Source organism: Belonocnema kinseyi, chromosome 7 (assembly GCF_010883055.1).
Source record: "Belonocnema kinseyi isolate 2016_QV_RU_SX_M_011 chromosome 7, B_treatae_v1, whole genome shotgun sequence".
Taxonomy (NCBI): Eukaryota; Metazoa; Arthropoda; class Insecta; order Hymenoptera; family Cynipidae; genus Belonocnema; species Belonocnema kinseyi.
In genome coordinates, this window is record NC_046663.1 from 129,808,389 (window position 1) to 129,814,623 (window position 6,235).

Consider the following 6,235-nt stretch of genomic DNA (forward strand, 5'->3'; position numbering starts at 1 on the left):
AGATGATGAGAAGGGGATGAACCTAATGATGAGAATCTTCGAAGAGTATGTGGGAACAAAAGAGCTGACGGTGAACGTAGATAAGACAAAGGTTATGTGTTTCAGAAATAGAAAAAGCAAAATAAATTACGTTTGGAAGATGAACGGACAAAAAGTCAAAATTGTGGAGGAGTTCTGTTACCTATATTTTTGGTTTGAGGCAGAAGGGGGAAACGAGCTGCAGATGAGGAAAAGAATTGAATGTGCGAGTAAAGTAATGGGCCAAGTATGGGGTATAGGAAAGGGAAGGTTCAAGAACGATTGGAGAATGAGGGTCTGGTTGTTTGACGCGTTGGTGTGGGCGGTATTGTGTTATGATGTGGAGATCTGGGGATGGAAGTAACATAGGAAAGTAGAGAGCATGCGTGAGCGATTCCTGAGGTGGATAATGGGGGTTAGCTGGAGTTGCCCAGGATATATGTTAAAAGAAGAGTTAGGAAGAGAAAATATGGTTACTAGACAAATTAAGAGAGCATGGAGGTTTGAAGAGAAGCTAAAAAGGGGAGAGGGAAGTAAAATTGCACAAGCATGTCTCGGCGAAATTCGGAACAATGAAGCGAGAGGTAATGTGGGAAATTCAAAATGGGAGGAAGAAAGGAGAAAAATGAGAAGGGTGTGTAATATTCGAGAAGGGGTTATGGAGTGGCAGGTCATAGAGTTAAAGCTATTGGTTAAACAAGGAGAAGAGAGATGGGCAAAGATTATAGATTCGAAGTACAATAGATGATATATGATGGTCAAAGGGTTAACGGAACCAGAATATCTGCAAAAAATAAAAAAGGAAGAAAAATGGAGTCGGGTTGTACGGTTCAGAATGGGAGAAGGAGTGAGAGCATGCAGATATTGGATGAATGAAGACGAGAATTTATGCAGAGTATGTGGATACGAAATAAAGTCATGGGCACATGTATTAGAGAGAGGTACAGGAGAGGAAGAGGGACAGTTGAGTGTGGATGAGTGTGTAAGATGGATCTTGGATGGTAGTGGACAGGGAGTGATGTGGATGAAGAAATTGGAAGAAGTGAGGGAAAGGAAGGGAGTAGGGCAGAGCCAAACGGGTGATCCTGAAAAGGGAATGTAAAAGACGAAAATTGTTTTCAATATCGTGGAAAATGAATTTTTTATGGTAAGAGGAGACGGAAGCCCTGGAAGCTCGCTCATTTTAGGAATTAATATCTCTACTGTTACTATTGTTTATCCTGCGTAATGCGAAAGAGTAGAATATAAGTAGTAGTTAAGTTAAACTAAGGATGGAATTGTAAATATATGTACAGGGAGCGGAGGCCCTCAAACCCGTAAAAGGGAGAGATTAAATACATACATAAATCTGAATTTATGAAAAAAATGCATTAGTCAACAATAATTCCAACTAGTGACTGTTTATCAAAATTCGAAAAAATATTGCATGTGGTGACATCCAGTAAAGTTTCGTTTCCCAAAGATTCATCAGAAGCGACACATTCTGACTCACTAAGAGATCGATCTCTTGAGAAACAGCAAAGGGGTTTTACTCTTAGGATTCAAATCCCTAGAAGATTCAAATCCTATAGAGAGTCAGCAAGTTCGATCTTTCCAGTCTTTCGATCTTCTATTGATTCCATCCATACCGGAGTGGGGGCAGAGATCGTTCAGTGAAGAATTACTCTTCTCAGGATTCGTTCCAGGCACCAACGTGCCTGCTTGAATCTTTTCCCCAAATGTTTGCGGAGGGATGACTCCGGCCATGAGAGATTGGGTGACGCCTCTTTCAAGCTACAGTTATCCCACAGAATATATCCCCTAAAGAGCGCGTTTACAGCATCACTTTCGGCTCACTCGGGATTCACTCTCAGTCCCTGATATAAACTTCATAACTAGCCCATTCGCAACATTGCAAATTGCTTGTAGGGTTTGACGACAGCATGGTCGGTATCTCTCCAAAATAGTTATTAAAAAAAAACTTTTTTCACTATTCTAATTCTTTAGGACCAGAGACAAATTCTTGCATGCCTTCTCTTTATCATGCCAAACTTTTAACGCGATATCACATTCCGTGTGGACGTAAGTTGGGAAAGAAAACTTCCACTGGTATTTTCTTCAAAAAAAAATTTTTCTCAAAATTTCCACCGGAACAAAGCAGAGACATGGACTTTATTACCTCCTCTTTCATTTTCCAAACTGTCAAAGCGATACTTAATTTCGTTTAGACGTAAGTTAGGAAAGAAAAATTGAAGACCAGGTTTGGTCACGTGACCCTCTCGTCACATGGCCTTAAAGCCATTTAAATATGTCATCTGAATTTTTGAATAGAAAGTGTTCGATAATTTTAGATTGAAACCTTTCAAATTATTTAGTTACAAATTAAAATCGTACAACTTCAAGTTTTATTTATTTTTTGATCATTTGTCTTCCCCCACAAATTAGTATTTTTTTGTAAGAAAATAGCACCTAATTTTTGTAAAAAATAACAAATGTATATTAAAGGTTCCCTTAAGGTCATTTTTGTTCAAAAAGCTTGTTCCTGAATAAATTAACTCTTATTGTTGCCGATTTCTTTCTGTCACTCAGGGATTGTGTTTTTCATAGAAAACATTGAAATGTGGGTTTTTCACATTTATACAATTATAATTGAAGGTCACTCGGGGTAATTTCCTGTAAAAAATTTTGATTTACAAAGAATATTTGTCAACCAATAGAATGGATTTCTTCACCCGAGATACAAACGTAAATTGTACTATAGTAAAAACAACTGGCAAAATTTAGACGAAAGCCAAATTTGGTAAACAAAAACGAAGCTTTGTCGACCTATAAATACTAATTTTATTCCCTGAAAGATTTTTTAAGAATCTCTTCGAAACACTTTTATTGCAACAATTTAATTGAAGAAAAATATTTGTTATAAAAATAAAAATAGTACAATTTTTACATACAATTCTTAAAATAAAAAATCTGTGTGTCAAAGCACAATCTAATGCAACTATTCTTTCGAAAGTTATCCGATATACAGACAACCACAAATACAATAACATGGACGACGTAGACGCCAGAGAGACAAACAGATGCCAATGTAAAAATTTTTTTTTCTGATTCAAGGAGCCTCAAAACGTCGAAATTTCATGAAATTCGTGAAAGTCATTTTTCGCATAAAACTCTTCTCATTATAGATGAGAATGTGATAAAATAATCATGGGCCCTTGAAAAAGTAGCGTTTTTCGCCTCTTGACTTTTTTCCGTATCAAGCTTTTTTCGCTTCAAATGTCCACTTTCGTTTGGTTTTTTGGATTTTGAAAATCCTTTAACCTTGGTAAGTTTGATTTTATCAAAAAAAGTTGACAGGATAAATTGTTCATATATTTTTGAACCATAAATGGCTGTGGATAGAATTTTCAAATTTTGAACTCGATCTTTCTTTTTGGTCCCTCAAACAGTGTGCCAAAGCCCAATCCAATCAGACCAGTCTTTCGAAAGTTATCCGGTATACAGACAACAACAACAACAACAACGACGACGCCGGACAGACAAACAGAACCCGACGTAAAAACTTGTTTTTCTTACTCAAGGGGCCTCAAAACGTCGACATTTGATAAAATCCGAAAAAGTAATTTTTCATTAAAAAACTAATACCTTCTTATTTTGAATGAGAATGTTAAAATTATCAACAAGATTTGTGAAAAATTTTTCAAAGAATAAAATGATTGTCCCGTATGTTACAACCGAAAAATTACAATTTCAAAAAAATGAAAGTTGTTCTAAATATTGATCTAGACTCGCGACCGGGACAAATCAGGAAATAGAAAGTAAATTTGAAAATTGAACTGCAGTTCGAGTATTAAAAATTTAACAGTGAGTGATTTTACAAGGTGATTCTAGATCTGTTCAAAATGATGTAATTTGCATGTTTTAACTTTACAATTTGAACTAATTTAATTCGAAAACCTTAGTAGTGAGACAAGTGTAAACGTTCGAAGTATTATTTCAGTATAAAATATTCCATTTTTAATCTATTTGGTTTGGAAATTAAAAAAAGAAACAATTTTCAATAGTAAACAATTTGAAAATGAATTGTCACAATTTCAGACTGACAAATTTAAACTTGGAATTTTAAGATTATAGTTGTTTTATTTTTTATTTGTATTTCGAATGTAAAAGTATTTCATTTTGATTCTTAAAGAACTGTTGAATAAACATTAATTTAAAACAAAATCAAATAAGCTGGAGGTTTCTGAATGTTTCAAAGAAAAGAACAAAATTTGGAGCTTCTCAAGAATTTTGAAATACAGTGAAACACTTCAATAGCCCTCCCTTATATAGCCATTCCGAGAATTTAAGCCGTGCCGTAGGTAACAGAAACTGCAAAGGGGCCGCGGGGTCTGCGGCTGTCGCTCAGACGAGTAGTCAAGCGTGAACAAACAAAAGCGGAGCGGGCTACAATGAGTTAATTCACCCTCAAGCTCAGCCCCAAAATTGGCGGTATAAAAGAGTTTAACTGTATTAGGAAAACAATAAAAATTTCTGGGTAGATTTAAAATGGGTTTTTATTTCGAAAAAGTACATAACTCAAAGAGAATGTTTAAAAATATTTCAAAACATTTCAAAAGATTAACAATATTAGAAAAAATCTGGACGCTCTTAAAACAATTTTGTGTGCAGGATTTTACAAAAATGTTAGGAAAAATGGGAATCAGTCTAAAAAATTTTTTAAAATAATTTAAAAAGATTTGAAATAATTTAAAAGAGAATATATACTTTTAATGTTTTTGAAATGTTTTGAAATGTTGACTTTTCATTTTGAAAAATTACATAATTTTAAGAGGAGGTATAAAAATATGGGACCACTGACAAAAATTCCGAAAGGGATGAATGAAAAATCCCAAGAAAATGAAATCTCCGACACATAATACAATTTTTGAAACAAACTTTGCAGGATTCAATTCAACGATTTATATCAAAATTTATTTTTTATTATTTTTTTCTTTTTTATTAATAAAAAATTCGATTTTTCAGAACTTTTTTATGTTTTCTTTAAATACTACGCACATTTTCAAACAAATTTTTTCATCCAGAAATATATATTCGATTATTGTATTTTCAATAAATAAATAATATTTAATAAACAATTTTTTTAATTGTTTAAATTCAGGAATTTTCTAGTTCGGATATTTTATGATTCAGGCATTTTCTTTTGGGATTTTTAAAATTCGGTAATATCTTATTGTCTGGAATTTTATTTATTATATTTTTCGTGAATTTTCCAATTCCAATTTTATATTTCGGGACTTTTATAATTTCGGGAATTTCATTATTGATTATTTTTCAATGTACGAATTTCACAGTGTCAGGAATTTTATTTTTCGGGATTTTTAAGTCGCTTTTTCCGAAAAATAAAATTCCCACATCACTGTAAAAATTCCGAAATTTTAACATTGTAATGTTATAATTTCGGAATTTTTACAGTGATGTGGGAATTTTATTTTTAATTTTCCAATTCGGGACTTTTATATTTCGACAATGCATTGTCGAAATATAAAAGTCCCGAACTGGAAAATTCTCGACAATTTACAATCTTATCGAATTTAAGAATTGCCCACAGAAAATTTCCGAATTATACAATATCCGGGCTAGACAACTCCCTAATTTGAACAATTAAAAAATAGTTAAAAAATTTTTTTAAATAGAATAATAAAATATTTTTACCGAGGAAAAAACTTTTTTAATGTTTAAAGTTTCTAAAAATTATTGTTTGAATTAAAAATAACAGTAATTGAACAAATGTATTTTTGGATAAAAAAAGTTGTTTGAAAATATCCATTTTATTTTTGTACATTACAGAAAACGCTCGCAAAAATAAAATTATTATTTAAAAAAATAAAAATATTACATTTTTATACAATTATTGTTATTTTAAATTAAAACAATAATTTAAAAAAATTAAACATTAAACCAAATTTCTATGATAAAAATATTTGATTATTGTATTTTTAATAAATAAATAATATTGACCACATAACTCTTTTCTCAATTTCTGCAATGCGGGAATTTTCTAGTTTGTATATTTTATTATTAGACAGCATTCGGCCTGGAGTTTTATTATTCGGGAATTTTCAAATTCGATAAGTGTGAAAATATACAGTGTCGAAAATATATCAAAAATCTAAAAAGATTTATAAAATTATAAAAAAATCTTGAAGATTTTGAGGCATTTAAAACTCTTGAAAAA

At 31.9% G+C, this 6,235-nt stretch overlaps 1 protein-coding gene across 1 annotated transcript in view; it reads right to left on the reverse strand.

The window, feature by feature from the left end:
- LOC117176918 overlaps positions 1-6,235 on the reverse strand; it is a 175,261-nt gene that overhangs the window by 130,248 nt on the left and 38,778 nt on the right. The gene's annotated exons all lie outside the window — the stretch shown is intronic.